The sequence below is a fragment of the Sipha flava genome, unplaced genomic scaffold, assembly GCF_003268045.1.
Source record: "Sipha flava isolate LNK unplaced genomic scaffold, YSA_version1 3_pilon_pilon, whole genome shotgun sequence".
NCBI lineage: Eukaryota > Metazoa > Arthropoda > Insecta > Hemiptera > Aphididae > Sipha > Sipha flava.
The window spans coordinates 2544928-2561152 of record NW_020273108.1 but is presented as its reverse complement, the minus strand read 5'-3'; the positions used below and the strand labels follow the sequence as shown (position 1 = coordinate 2561152).

General features: G+C 29.6%; 1 protein-coding gene across 1 annotated transcript in view; it reads right to left on the bottom strand.

Moving 5' to 3' along the window:
* LOC112688641 (nephrin-like) overlaps positions 1 to 16225 on the bottom strand; it is a 576118-nt gene that overhangs the window by 324208 nt on the left and 235685 nt on the right. The gene's annotated exons all lie outside the window — the stretch shown is intronic.

The following is a 16225-nucleotide window of genomic DNA, read 5'->3' as shown; positions in this document are numbered from 1 at the left end:
TCGTTCGATCTTATAATTTAATAGGAAGATGATGAAAATAAAGAAAACTTTCAACGGTTAACAACACCAACGCTTCAAAAATGCACTTAATGGATTTTGCCAAATCTTTGAGCTTTCGATTAAAGTATTATTGACAGGCCTATCATTGGATGCCAATAAAATTCATGAAGTCCTATATTAACTTAAGAGTTAAAAACTTTTCAATCAAACTTTTCAAATCCTTACTGGAGCGCAGCCACGCTAGGATAACGGATATACTTTAGTTTGCATTGTAATCTGAGGTTAATAACTACCAACCAATAGCATGTTTCGAGTGATTGTCTTCTAGTTTTTAAGTAATTTTTTATTATTTTTTTCGTAATAAATTCTTTAATGCCCAATTTCTTTCTTTCTTTGTTTAAAAAAAAAAAAAAAAAATATTTGTATTAAATTACTTGACTGCATTTTTCCTAAGACTTTGCAAACTGTAAGAAGCCAAACAAAACATGAAAACAAAGACTTTATGTATTTGATTAAATTATAAAATAACTTTAGTTTTATTATTATTATTATTATTAATATTATTTGGTAAAATATCAGATCTAGACTTAATTAAAAATCATTTTTTATCTTACCCGACAAGTTCGTTATAATATACAGTGTAATGCGAACAGCACTTAATCAAATATGATGTGTATATATATCACCACTGGAACACGCATGAGACTCGCACTTTTGTTATTACTTGTCAGTCAGGGTTGTTGGAATAGTTGAGAAAAACCCGACCAGGGACTTTCGTGCACCGTCAAAATCTGCGACGGCCATGACTGAGAGATTATCGTAAAGGAGTAGTTTTATTTTCAATAAATATATTTCGGTACGACCTACATGGTGCTCTTCCTCCCAGTGACATGTTTTGCAGGGGGGAGCAGCTCATGTATTTCCCAGAGTCTAGAGTTTTGATATCCAAATTTAGCGCATCATCAAAATATAAATACGTTTTTTATAAAGCCATTGACGTGTTGTAAATCAAAAAAATAAGACGTGTAACATTCGGGTACCGATGTACAAAGTACAAATCACTATATTTTTGAACTGATTTGACGTATACCTGCCCCCGCGTTAACCGGAACTGAGGCAAAATGAGCCACCGACTCAGCAAGCTAATAAGAATTCCTATTACTTTACTGCCCTACCCCAGAAAAAATAAACTAATTTGACGACTCTAGTGTTTCCACGGATCGTGTACGGCCGTGGTGCGTTTTTAAATAACTAACTAGTTTATACATACGTGCATACATTTTAATCGATGACGGATCATGCGCGACATTGTTATATTTAATTACTACGTTTATGTACCGACGAAAAGTTTCCTAGAGGACGGGAAAGGGTCATTTTCGTCAGCGAAAACACGGAACAGAAATGCAGTCGTATTTATCGTCTATATTATTTTCAACAACGTTACACATTATTAAGCATTGTGCCGTACTGCAACACAATAAAGGTTATAGGTAGGTATATACCTCGGGTTGGACGCACGCGCGCACACACAGTCGTACGCGATGTGCATCATAATAATTTATCCAACCAAATAACACATAATACAACACGTCTCTTGTGAGTATATAATATGTATCATTATTATTATGATAATTATTATGCGAAAACACGGTCGCAGCAGTGCTACACGTCCGAACGCGTAGTGCGGAGCACTAATTGTCTTCGCTCCACTGCGGTGACGACCGTCCGCTTAAAGGTCGTCGTCACACACCCATGTACGCGCGTTTTCCACCGTCGAAAGGGTCGTCGCCGACGAAGAAAGCAAAAGTGCGTGCGTGTGTGTCACTCTCTTGAAAGCGAAATGTCATTCAAGCTATTAAAATATTATTTACCGTCGACGCACACCGCGAGGGTGACGGAAAGCGAATACGCACTCGCGTATGCACGGGGGAGGGGGTTTAAACACGCATATTCATATGAGTGTGTAATGATACGGTGGGGTGATTGGGGGTAAAAGCTCTATTATATTATTCACCGGGGGTAAACGGAGGAAAACAATTGTGGGGGGGTAGTTTGTTGAAAATATGTAAAATATAAAATGCTTTATTACTCATTATATAATATATGTATTTTATTAGCAAGTTTGAAAAAACTGTTACATTTGTAAGTCGGGTAATATTTTTATTAAATTTTTTCTGATCTTATATGGGAGGACGTTGTATTCCTAACTCCTCTGCAATTACGTCTGTTTTATGAACCTCCGAGTGAGTCAGGCGCTCGCTGACATTGCAACGATGACGTTTTGTCGCGGGTTCATCACGATTAACACCATAATCGTTATCACTAGGGCTAGGATTTATATGCATTTGCATATTTTCTTCCTCAAGTGCAAATTGATTGGTTTTCAGTAGGTCTACAATAAAGTCTATTGTCGATTAAATAGAACCATTTTTTTTTTTTTTGCATATTTTTCCATATTTTGAATATAATCTATACAATTTCATATTTAAAGATTTTTAAGAATCTTGTTAATTTTGTTAATTTTTCAAATTAAATTTTTAAAATTTTATAATATTGCTAATTTTAAATGTTAATTGTTTAATGATCGTTTATTTTTCGAATTGTTGTAAATATACTACATATATAATCTTATCTTGATCGGACGACCAATGTAATTATTCATATATTATTTAACGACGTACTTATTAGAGGTGTGCATGGATCCAAAATGTTAGACCCGGCCCGGTCCGGATTTTCTGCTACGTATAATGCCAATTTCACAGCCGTACGTATCGTCCGCGACGATTTCGAATCACAAAATTTAAGTTCGTACGCACTGAATGACGAAGGACTGTATGGGTTTTGTTTTTGCGATAGGCGCGTATGAACATAAGCAATGGAAGTTGAAAAACACTACGTATAAACGTTTGGCTACAAAACGGGCTTAAAGCCTTAAAGATATTTTTCAAAGCCCGGCTCGGCCCTAATGAATGTTTTATCACTAAAATTGAATTGTTGTACAAGTTTTTTACATTATGAAAAAACCCAACCCGGATCGTAATAAATTTAAAATATTTAAAAACCCGAGCCGGCGTCCATGTCTCGTTTAAAAAAAGTCCGTATTGGACTGGATTTAAATTTTAAGGGCCTGGCCCCTGCAGGTATATAGTACTTATATTGTAAGACAGTACAGAAAATATTCCATTTTATTAGTACCACTTATAAACTATATTAGTTTAAACTAATATTTAATATAATTATAACAAGTTTTGATAAATAATAAAAAATGTTATCGCAGATAAATCCTAGCCCTAGATATTACTATCGTTTTATCGCATCGTTTTTTTGAGTACATTATTACACAGGTTCGAACATACAAATGTATTGACCATATGATCTCTCTTCCTCGTAATCTATTTCAGAATTTTCCACCCCCCCCCCTCTCTCTTTCAATCATGATTTCACCGTAGACTAAATAATAAATTACAGTTATAATATGCATACCACTACGCACGGTTGTTCTATGTAAAACGAATTAATTTTGTTTTTTATTTATCACGATTATTTATTTACCTATTGTTTACCTCGTCATTGTGGACTCCGAAATTCGGCTTAGGACGTATTTTCTCTCTCTCTCTCTTTTACTTATATTTCCATCAAAATGATCTTGCCGTATCGTTCCGTTTTATTATCATAGAAAACTATTTTATTTAATAACGGGTAATTACTAAGAAACGTTTCAAACGGAAAATGACCTTTTTCAATTCCTCAAATACTATAAACAAAATGATAAAAACAAATAGGTATGGTCTACCCCATTGTGGAGAGTAGTGGAAAAAAAAGTAACTGAATAAAATTTAGTGTGTATACCGTGGCGCGCGCTAGACACCTATTCACTATGTGTGTTAAAACGAGCGAATTTTTTTTTCACGTGAAATGCTCCAACAATATAAATACTCCCTGCAGTTTAATATAATAATATTACAGTTACTCGAAGTTGTTATGCGGCTATCCTAACGCATAAACATTTATTTATTTATTTTTTTTTTCAAATTTTTGGCCGCGTAAGAAAATCTTTAATGTCTCAGCGCTTTCAGCTTAACGACTTCGTATTTGCATAATACAATATTTTGTTTGCCACTTAAGATACATTCACAAGCCACGCTGTTACGGCACAGCAGCAGAACTTTTGAAAATAATAATTAATAATGTTCTTTTTTCCTCTAGGGTTTATTTAATTATCATCGTTTTACTGTTATATTTTTATTATTCCTTTGAAGAAATGTGCAACATTCTTTTGATCTCTCCACGTGTGTTTTATAACATGATAATATCTTATACATTTCTGCTTCATTAGATAATTATTATAAAAATTATTATAAAAAAATATAACGTTACATTAAATTCCGTATCTGACCAAGAATACGTGGATTTAGAGTCTGCTATTTTACACAATTACCCGAACAACCACTGAAAATTCCTACGATCAAACCCAACAACCCAAAAATCTGTGTTTGTTTTTTTTTATACAAATGAAAATACCTCATAATACTTTTTGAGCACTATTTCTTCTCGGAATAATGTTCATAGACTTAAAAAAAAAACCATATATATAAACCAATAATTGCTTTCTGGTTGCTCCATGGAATTTCGGGATTAAAATATAGGAATAAATTAAAAGTCCAATTTTATTATTAAAATAACTTGGCGTACTTTATTAAAACGCTTTGTCGCTGAAAACATTATTGATCTGTTAAAAAGATACATTTTCGAAATTAGAGACCGTAATAAATCAAAAACAAAAATATGTCCATCGATTATTTTTTTTTTTTTAATTATTCACTCTTTACTCTGATTTTAAAATACATATGAATTATTTTTCTCGTCACACAGAAATTGAATGCTTGAGGTGCTATAAATAGAAAATATTATTATTTAATTTTATTTTTATTACCAGAAAATCACACCAGTGACGATGAAAATCAAAAATGCAAGTATGGCATACTTAAAAAATTATGAGGAACTACTGCTCCAAGACTGGAGCCTTATACTATTTGACTGATACGAAAAATATTACAAAATAAATAAGACACATCTATTAATCAACCAGACAAGTAAGTACAATAGCAAGTAAGTTATTAATTATTGTGTTTGTTTATAATTCACACAATAACTAATAACTTTCTGACTTAACCGCGGGACCATCAACTCATCACCAAGATGTAACGAGTTGAAATATCAGCAGAGCGCAAAACTCAATAAAAAAACAACAATTAATATTAAAATTTGCCATAAAGTCAAATATTTAGAATATATAAATATAAATATAAATAAATATATATATATATATATATATATATATATATATAAATAAATATATATATATATTATTATTATTATTAGAATAAATATTTATCAAAAAGGTATCGACATTAAAAACTGATGAACATAAATTATACCCGTCTTAGGCATATTAATTATTTGTAGTTACAATTATATTACTTAACATCGTTTCGTAACGTTGAAATTCTGGAAAACAATCGTATATAACAACGGTTTTGTTATCAATAACCGTATACCATACGTAATTGAACTGCACGCGGGCAGTTGAAAGTTTATAAGTATCAAAAAGATTGTAGATGGAACACGACAATAATTGCGTGTACAGATTTTTCTAACACAAAAAAAACCTAAACAGTGGGCTGGTTTGTTTTTACATATATATTATATATATATAATAATAACAATAATAATATGTACACGGACTTGCATCATCGTTCTTGTTCTACTCAACCCTCAACGATTATGACTGAGAATTCGGTGGCGTGTCAATATTCCATTGAGTGCAAACTCGACAATGTACTGTCACATTCAAAATACGATTCTCGTCGGTTCCTCAGAAAAAAAAAAACAAAGATATTGTCTAAAAGGGTTTTTTGTTTGCTCAAACGTTTATACAATTTTTCTTAAACTACAGAGGAATTCGATAAAGTACAATCCGCGTTCGGTTACCAATACGCTGTTACAGTTGCTATGCATTAAACTTTTACAGATTCTTAACCGTCCTGGAAAAAACGCTAATCGAGAGAAGAGTAAAAAAAAAAAAATTCACTTATTCACTGTAAGACCTGCGATATCCTTCTGGATCCGCTCGAAATTTGAATCATATCCTGTGTACACATCGAAGTCAATATATTATACGTCGTCGCTTTGCGAACTTGTAAACTTCCATCGTTGTATTTCTATACAACAACTTTACGTCCATGGTCCGTACATAAACAATTGTTTCAACTTTTTAAACAGCGCTAAAAACTAAATGCGAATTTAATATTTCTATGCCACGAATCGCAATTGGTATTTTATTAACCTGAAACCGTATTCAAGAGTAAGTTTATACTAATGGTAGGTACCTACATTATTTTTAATGGTAGTATTTGATTTTATAATTTTTTTTTTTTTTATACAAAATATAACTATAAAATGTGTTTCCGCTAATATCAATATTATGAACGTATGATTTTTAGACACCGTGGATAATTGAAAGGAAAAAGTAATCAACCACCAATAATTTCCCCTCCCATTTTATTTAAGAAATTTACACCTTTGCTCTCTTGCTCTCTAAATCGTTTCGTATTGTATCATTCATAAGTGGTATAGTTCAATATATAATTGAGAAATAAGGTAAAGCAATTTAATTTCAATGTCATATGTCTACACCTAACAGCTAACAAAAACGATGATAAAATTGATTTTGCGCATTTTCATTTGTATTAATCTACTTCTATTATTTATGTTTAGTTAATGATATGTATTTATAAAGTATAATATTATTTTTACCCGTGGTTGATAACGGTTAACGGAAGAGTCTTGGGAATAGATTTTAAATATTAAACGTTAACTCGTTAAGGCGCCTTTACACGGTGACAGTACAGTCATGACAGCACTGTCGTATAGTAATGCGACAGCTACTGTCACATGAAGATGAGCGTTTACACGGTGACAATAATTGTCACAACAAATATTGTGTTTAGTGCGATAGCTAATTAAAATTGACTAACAGTGTCACTAGTTTATTTTATTATTCACTTTATTATAATTTATAATTAACTGATTCACTTATTGTTTTAATTTTGCCTATTCTTAAAGTCAGGTATACATTTATCCCATAAACAAGGATGCTCTTCGTAATATTTTAGAAATTGAATAGTATCAAAAACCATATTGAATTATAATTTCATTTATATAATTTTCAATTAATTATTGTAATAAGATATATATTATTATTAAAACATTTAAATTAATTGAATAAAAACTGTAGGTATATGTGATAACAAGTAATAATTGATAACAATAATACAAAAATCGTACTACGGTAGTAGTTGACAGTGTGGTAGTCACTGTTTACACGATAGAAGTGGCTGTCACACTGTCAGCTAGTTACTGCCTAATATCTAGCAGAGCTAGATAGTTCGACAGCTGGCAGTTGACAGTGTGGCAGCAACTGTCATTATGTTTACACGAACGACAGCGACTATCATGACGGCGACTGTCGAGTACTACTGTCATCGTGTAAACGCGCCTTTATTTGGGCTGGCATCATAGTATAATAGTTAGTAATGTTTCTCAGTATAACCCGTGGTACCCAAAATATCTCATTATGAGTAGGGATGGACGAACTTATACGTTAAATTATTTTTCAACATCTATCCGTGAGTGACTAATTGAGTTATAGAAAACAGGTGAACTACAATCGATAGTACTGCATAAACTGTACTTAATTGACACGTTCAATACCCCTCCCCATATCAATTCAGGTAGTTTATCTTTTGAATCTTAAACCGTTTATGGTTGATCAACAGCAGACGAATACTTGAATTTAATCGACCCGAAAATTTATAATTTTTTTTTTCAAAAAACTTTGCAGAAAAAAATGTTATCACTAGATTGAGGGTTCATGATCCACGAGATCAAATATTGTACTAACAATATTGATGGATATAAAGATTTTATGATATTAAAAGAAAAAATATTTCGGTTTCCGGCAATTTCTCAAATTAGCCAAAAAAGTTCATTCTTATTTGCACAAAAAACATTTTTAAATAGGTACTACTATTTTCCGAAATGTGTGTATGTGTGTTTTATTTCCATGTGGTAACAATATTATTGTTTTACTAGTGGTTAAAATACATTACAAAGAAAAATTATACAAATCGATCTCAATGATTCTTAGTTCAATTAATTTCACGTTTTTTTCCATAACTTGTAACCATAAAAGTTTAACAGTAGAATATAATTGTTTGAACATAGTGTTGATCTGTACGTTTTTCCCGTACAGCCAAACGTATTTTATATTCTTTGAAGTGTTTTAGACGTGTTGATTGCTTTATAAGTCGTTTACATCATAACATATTATCTATAAATCTGTAAATAATACATCAATTATCGTCTTAGGCATTCCCGCTTGAGGCCTGACTAGTGTTGCCATTTTAGTCTTTTAAAGACTATATCTACTTTTTTTCAGTTTATAAAAGTCGGGTAAAATTTTGATCTAATTGTTGGTCTCATTTCTAGTTTTTTACAACAAAATTATTGTAATAAATTGAAAATAATATATATTTCACTTTTTCACTTTTTTGTTATCACTCCTTATGTTAACATATTTTGTAAATTGTACAGATAATGTTTTTTGAAATTAGATTTCCATTCTTTTCAATTTCATAGCGTAGTTAATTATTAAGTTTCGATAGTTAGAAATAATTTTATTTATCCATGATTCTTTTCTTCGTTTCTTTGTTATAATTTATTTCACTTGTTTTGTTCCATTACCCGTCCATTGAACGCGTGTCTGCAACTACGTCGTAATCGAATTAAATTACAAACTACATTAAGTATTAAATAGACTAAATTGTGATTTTTAAAGATACATTTTATTAAAATGGATAAAGTAAAATACGCGCAAAAAGTTTAGAGTAGATTGGTTAAACAAAATGAGTTCAAGTCATGGCTAAGAGACACACCTACAGATTCTACAAAAGCTTTTTGCAAGATATGTTTTTGTTAAATGCGAGCCCGTTGTACCGATCTGTTGAATCATATTGATACAAAAAAAGACAAATCGTCAATTGATATAATAAGTATTCTAAGTATATATTAATATACTAAGTATATATATATATATATATATATATATATATATATATATTAAGTATATATATATATATATTCTAAGTATATAATAAGTATCCACCAAATACAATTAAACCAAAAATTACATTTTTAAATACCCTCAAGCTGAAGCTGCACTCTCATTGTTTGTAAGTGTACACTGCGCATTATTATTATTGATCATTTAGATGTTTTTTGTAAGTCACACATTTCTAGCTCAAGTAGTACTGCAGATAATCATCGTTTACATCGTTCTAAATGTACAGCGATTATAAAAAATATATTATGTCCATACTTTAAAAACAATTTAAAAGATGATATAGGAAATTGTCGTTTTAGTATATTGGTGGATGAGTTGAATGATATTTCTGTTACAAAATATTTAGGAATTGCAGTAGTTTACTATAGCAAATTTCAAAATAAAATTGTGACCACATTTTTTGGGCTTTTAGAGCTTATAGAATGTAATGCTGCAGCCATCGTTAAGGCAATATTAAATGCAATAAAAGCGTATGAACTGAATATTAAAAACGTAAAAGGCATTGGCACTGATGCAACGAATGCAAACGATGACTAATGCAAATGTGATAGTTGGAATAAACAATGGCGTACATAAGATTTTAAAAGAAAAAAATCCTAAGTTAATTCTTATTTGCTGTGTTATACTCTCAACAACTTGCCACATATTATACTTGCAGTGAAACAATGCCTTGAAATCTAGAATTTATAATTTAAGAAACATATAATTGGTTTATCAAACCAACCTTAAGATTACAAACTTACAGAAATATTTTTAAAATAATGAACCAGTCCTTAAAAATTGTTCAAGCTTGTAATACATGACAGCTATTGAATCAGCAGTTGTTCGTATTATAGACCAATGACATGAATTAATATGTAATTTTGATATAAGTAGATTAAATGAAAAATGTTTTACGGCAGAGATGTTATATAATATGTATTTGGATGAAAGAAATTTGGCATTTTTATTATTTTTAATACCGTTGTTAGGTGATCTACAGCGTGTTAATGAATTGTTCGAGTCTAATTCAGTTTATCAAACTAAATTAGTCAGTGAATTAGTCATCCTTATTTGCTGACAGATACTAATATAGATACTGACAGTATTATTTATCGTGTGAGGTAAGTACCGATGTACTGTCAGTATGAAAAAACAATACTGATGACTGATGAAAAAATCATTTTGGTGTACCATATCTATAAAATTTGTGTTGTTTATTTAAGTATATAATTGTTGATACCAGTTTTAAAAAAATAAATTCAAATTAATAATATTAAAAAGTACATTATTAAGTATGAATAGTATCTATTAGGTAAATTTTAAGTACCCACCCCACCCTTGATAAATTTCTGGATTCGCCCCTGCTATGTAATCCATTTGAAGACATGGCTGATTTTGCTTTCACATTTTTAGCTTTGGGATTTTCAAATGCTGCAATGGAACGGGTGTTTAGTCAAATGAATCTGATGAAAACTAAAACAAGAAACCGCATGGGGTCTAATTGATTAATTTCTATTTTACATATAAGAAGTGGTTTAAAAAGACATGGGAATTGTTATCATAGTTATGTGTTTCCAGCCGCAATTCTACATAAAATTGGGACAATAGAATGTTACCTCAATGTTTCTGAAAATTTATCAGATATATTTAAAAAATTACCATTATAACTTTATTCCTATATATTTTATTCATTAAGTTGTTTTATTATTATTAATTTAAAATTGTTTTTTGTTACTATGAAATTTGGTTTAAAGTTAAATTAATGAAACTGTTAAAAGCTGTAAGAGTCAGTTACTATTTAACTTACTATAATTTTGTTTTTTTCAATAAATAATAATTTTATTAAATTGTTAAAAACCATACAAGTCTATTATTAATTTATTATTTTGCTAATTATATTTTAATATTTTTTCCTACACTACAGTAAGTTATTTATTTGTTACAAATTATATAACTCAATAAATGTTATAGTTCAGTTGATATAATAATATTTCTGTTTTTATTACCATTATTATTAAAAATCTATTTTTAAACTGATATTCTGTATCAATAAAATAGGTATACAATTGTCTTACCGTAAAATATTTTTTTGTTTTGAAGTTAAAATTGTATCGATAACAGTTAATTATTGGATAACTGGGGTTTTGGTCATTTACCAGATATTGTTTCAGTCCGCGTTATAGTTTAACCAATGTATATTTGCTCAGTGTTATTGTTACTTTTCTGTTGAAAAAATTAAATTCATTAAAGAAGCGTGCATTTATTAACTCCGGTGCGAATAATTAAAAGTTAAGCTAAAACAATTTCCTACTATTATAATCGCATTGAGTTTAAATAATATATTAATAAATAAGTTAGTACACATTTATAAAATATTTTCATATATAATATATAAATTAGGTAAAAGTTTTATTGCATTTAATTTCTTTCACAAATTTAAATTTCACTTTGAAGTTATTCATGTCTTCATGTCAATTAATCCGAAGACAACTGATCGGTTATTAAAGTAAACCTGCAAGTATGTATAAATCATTAGAACAAAAACAAATAGCTTTCAAACAATTTCTGAATTAATGAAATACGTTGCACCAACATATTACTATATATACTGAAATCAATTCGAAAAAAATAGAATAAGTATTAAAGTAATTGACAAAAGCCGAAAACAATTCGAATGAAAAAATGGCCATCATACCGTTAGCACGGGAGAACATTCTAATAAAATATTTATTGCACGCATAGGGCATTCAAATAACTTTTTAATTTCAATTTTTCCAATAAGATCGAAATAAATTTGAAGGATAATCGGTAGGTATAATTATGTCGTGTGCACGGCGAAAAAAGCAATACCTCATCGCGGTGTTATTCGTATTTACCTGAAAAACGGTACATGTACACAATAGGTTATACGATTAACAGTCGAGCATAAATTATTGCCCGTCGCTGCATTATTCTGCAATGGAAAATTAAATTTTAGTTTCCCCTCTCTAAAACACCATTTATTTAAAACGGATAAAAAAAAAATCATTATCATAAAACAACTAAAGGTTTTGTATCATTTATTCCGTATTTTTTAATTTTCAGATCAAACCATTTAAAAAACTATTCCATATGCATTTAAAGAAATACGGATGTGAGTAATGTGTAAGTCATATGCGAAAGTATTCAACACCTATGTTGAATGGAAAATTTTCCCTCTCCAATAACGTTTTACGGGCAATTATATGAGTAATTACTTGTGTTTTACATTGTTATTGCATTTTTATTCTGTTAATCAAAACTGCATATTTATTTTTAACTTATTGAACATTTGTTGTTCGATTTATTCAAAAATTACCGACGAATTTTCTGTATTCACCAAAATGCGGTATAAAAACTATGAAAAATACTATATTTTGTCGTTAGTTTTTTTTCAAGTTTTTTGTGAGTAAATTTAAATATTAACCGTTAATAAGTTATTTATTACATTTTAGTATTCTGAATAAATACTGTAGTATAAATACTCTCGCACTACACGTGTACATTTAATTATTTAAGGACCAAATATGACATAGTGTTGCTGGGTGGATTTTCGATGTAAAAAACTTATAAATCGTCAATATACTAAACAGGTTAATGTACATTTTACACATTTAAAATAATAATAACACTTTTATTAAAATAGCTAAAAAGTTTGAAAACAGGGTTTAAAATCGTGACTTAGAATTACGTGCTAGTTACAGTTAAGACTAATTCTAATTTAAGTACTATTTATACTTACGCTTACTCCCGGTGGCGTGTTTGTGATATGATCTACAAGGGGTCACGGGATTGGTTAGCAAAAATAGTACGACATACTCAGAGATATATATGTAAATTGCTAATCTAGTTATTTTCCAAAAATATTAATTCGCAACAAGATTAGCGCTGTTCAATTAAAAAGCAAGGTTTTGCGTAAAATTAGTGTAAACAAAAAAAGTATAATACATTGTTTGATATAATATTTACAATATATTTTTGTCGAATGTTTTAACTATTCACCCTATACATCATAAAAATACTAATAAATTATTTGTACTTGAAATAATTTATTTATCTTTGGTATGTTACCTTTTATTCACACAGATTAAATTGTATTAAAATAGAAAATCGACAAATATTATTTTTATATTTTCAATTTCAATAATGTAATACATTTAATGTGAAAAAGTTGTTCATTTTTAAAAGAGTATACAATAACCTATGACATAGTTTCACGCAATATTTAATGCATAAATATTATGGTGCAAGTTATCAACGATAAATTTAATTTAAAGAAAATAAAGAAAAATTGCTTCATTGAGTAATTTATGTATGCATTACTGCACTAATGCGTATATAAATTACTTTTATAAATACTTGCATTTATAATCAAACAGCATTAGAACGTTTATTTTAATATTTACATTATTAATCTTGAATTTTCCCTGGAATTATTTTCACTATCAAGAATAATAATTAGCAATGAAATATAACGTTTTTCCTTTATAAGGAATAGTGCTTTTGGCCATCTAAAAATTAGTTTCAGACCATGTGATTTTAAAGCCCTTTCAAAATTTAAGTTTTAATTAAAATTAATTAATTTTATTAAAAATATTATAACTTACGGAATGAAACAATTTATCAGCATGAGAAATATAAGAATGAACAGGACGCGAACTGACGAATGAATCGCGACACATCTCTTTCGATCATTCTCCAATTTTCTGCGCTCAAATGTCCTACTGCGTTCGATTTTTGAACCGTCAAAAATGTCAACGAAAAACCCTATCAGGATAGCATGCAGCCCAATGAAATTTAAAATAAAACCGTAGACGACGGACAGACATGAACAATCGTTTCGAATGTTTTCGGAGCCTTGAGATTACGTCACTTAGATGTTCGACTACTGGTGGGCAGACCCTTTGATACGTGATCGAGGATCGACGGACCGGCAGCAGCACTTCTCACGCGGGTTACGACCGTTGCCACCGTGTGTTGCCACGAGCGTCATCTCGACGCTTTCTGCGCCGCATGTTATCCCCCGATAAATCAACAACATTACAGTACCACACCGAAAAGACCGCGTTGTGGTATGCATGGTGGCGCACCGATAGGATAGCACGACAATCAATAGGCTACGGTCCCATGACTCTAGGGGTGGGGGGTCTATCGAGAGTCCAAAAAACAGATCATAATAAGTGGCCTAGCATTACTTTTAATCTAACAAAAAACCGCTTAAGAAATTAGCTCCGAAGATGCAATCGTTAAAGTTTTTACAAGACAAGAAAACGATTTTTATAAAACTAACAGACAGTTTTGGGAATAGATAATGCAAAATTTATGTAGATAAAGATGAAAGATAATATGTCTAAATTCATCTAAATAAAGATAATAGATAAAAAAAATTAAAATATCTAGATAAAGATAAAAGATAATTTCATTTTTATCTAGATAAAAAAAAGATATTTTCAAAAAATGTTATTTTTTTGTTAATATTTCATATTCTAATAATATTAATGAAGACTCAATTATAATCAGGGACGTATTTAGGAATGTCTTATGGGAGGGGGGGGGCATAAACAAAAAATTCAAAGAAAACATAGTTATAACTTTTCCTTCCCAAAAACTGTCATTATTCATAACCAAATAATCAAAATACAAGTGTCTGATAGAAACATAAACTTTTATTACACAAATTTATAATAAAACATATTTTTAAATATAATTTTTGTAATTACAATAACTGAAGACGTCTGGGGTGTTTATTAGCATATGCATCAACTACTTCTTCAGGTTTTATAATTATTTCAGGGTGTATATTAAGGTGTATTCAGGGTGTATACAATGATAATCCGTTTAATCGATGGTATCGTATTATCATGATATATTGATATTTCATTATTTCACCGTGTGCCCGTGCATGAAAAATAAGAGGTCCTACAATAATAAATAAAGTATAAAATACGGTGAATGGTGGGGGAGGCATGGGCCCCATAGGCCCACCCCTTAAATACGTCCCTGATTATAATCATTATCAATAGGTACCTAGGTGTTTAATGTTTATTGTAGTAATGTAGTGTACCATTAAGCAGTATTTATAAATATTGTACAATATTTAATGACAGTTAATCACTAAAATGTTAACAAAAAAAAAAAAACGAAAATTGCTTTGTACGTATCAGGATGAATACAGAATACATAAAAAAATATTTTAAGTTAACAATATTATTTTCCATATAATATTAATTTGATAATTTTCATTATTTTATAAGTAGTTACGACTTTACAGGTTCCAAGAATGAAGTAATAACTATTCAGCGTATGAGTTACGTGTGTATACTAAAATCAAATACCTACTATATATGGAACTTCCATGGAAAAATAAGAAATTAAATTTAAAAATACCAAAAATATTTTCCCGATATGAAAATACAAATAAAATGACATATCAAGAAATAATAATTATTTATTAATAATGCACGAATTATGATTATGAATACAAAATCTATATGTATAAAAGAAAGTTAGGTTATTTACAGAATTTATAATTCAAGAACGGCTGGACCGATTTCGATGATCTCTAATTTGTTGGATTCATCTCCGTACAAGAATAAAAATAACTCTAATCTTGGTAATAACACAGACAATTATCTAAATAAAAATATCTAGATAAGTAAAAATTTTATTTTAGATAAGTAATTAGATAACTTAGCGTTATTTATCTATATAAGATAAAATATGACAAAAAATCTATCTAGGTAATTTATCTAGATAAGTCCCAATACTGCTAACAGATCATTTCTTTAAATATAAAATTAATTATATTTTAAACGCTTTTATCGCCTCATTTGTATCATTCGAACCAAAAAAAAAAAAAAAAAAAAAAAATGATATGCATATATGTGAATAATAAAAAGTGACAGAGTCCATAATTGTATAATAAATATGTTTTTAATTATTTATTATATTTTATCCGATGCTGATCTTTGTAAGGCCCGTTGGACAATTATGCCACGGGTAATCGAGGTTCCAGTTACGCCAACGGTGCGTTGTAATTCG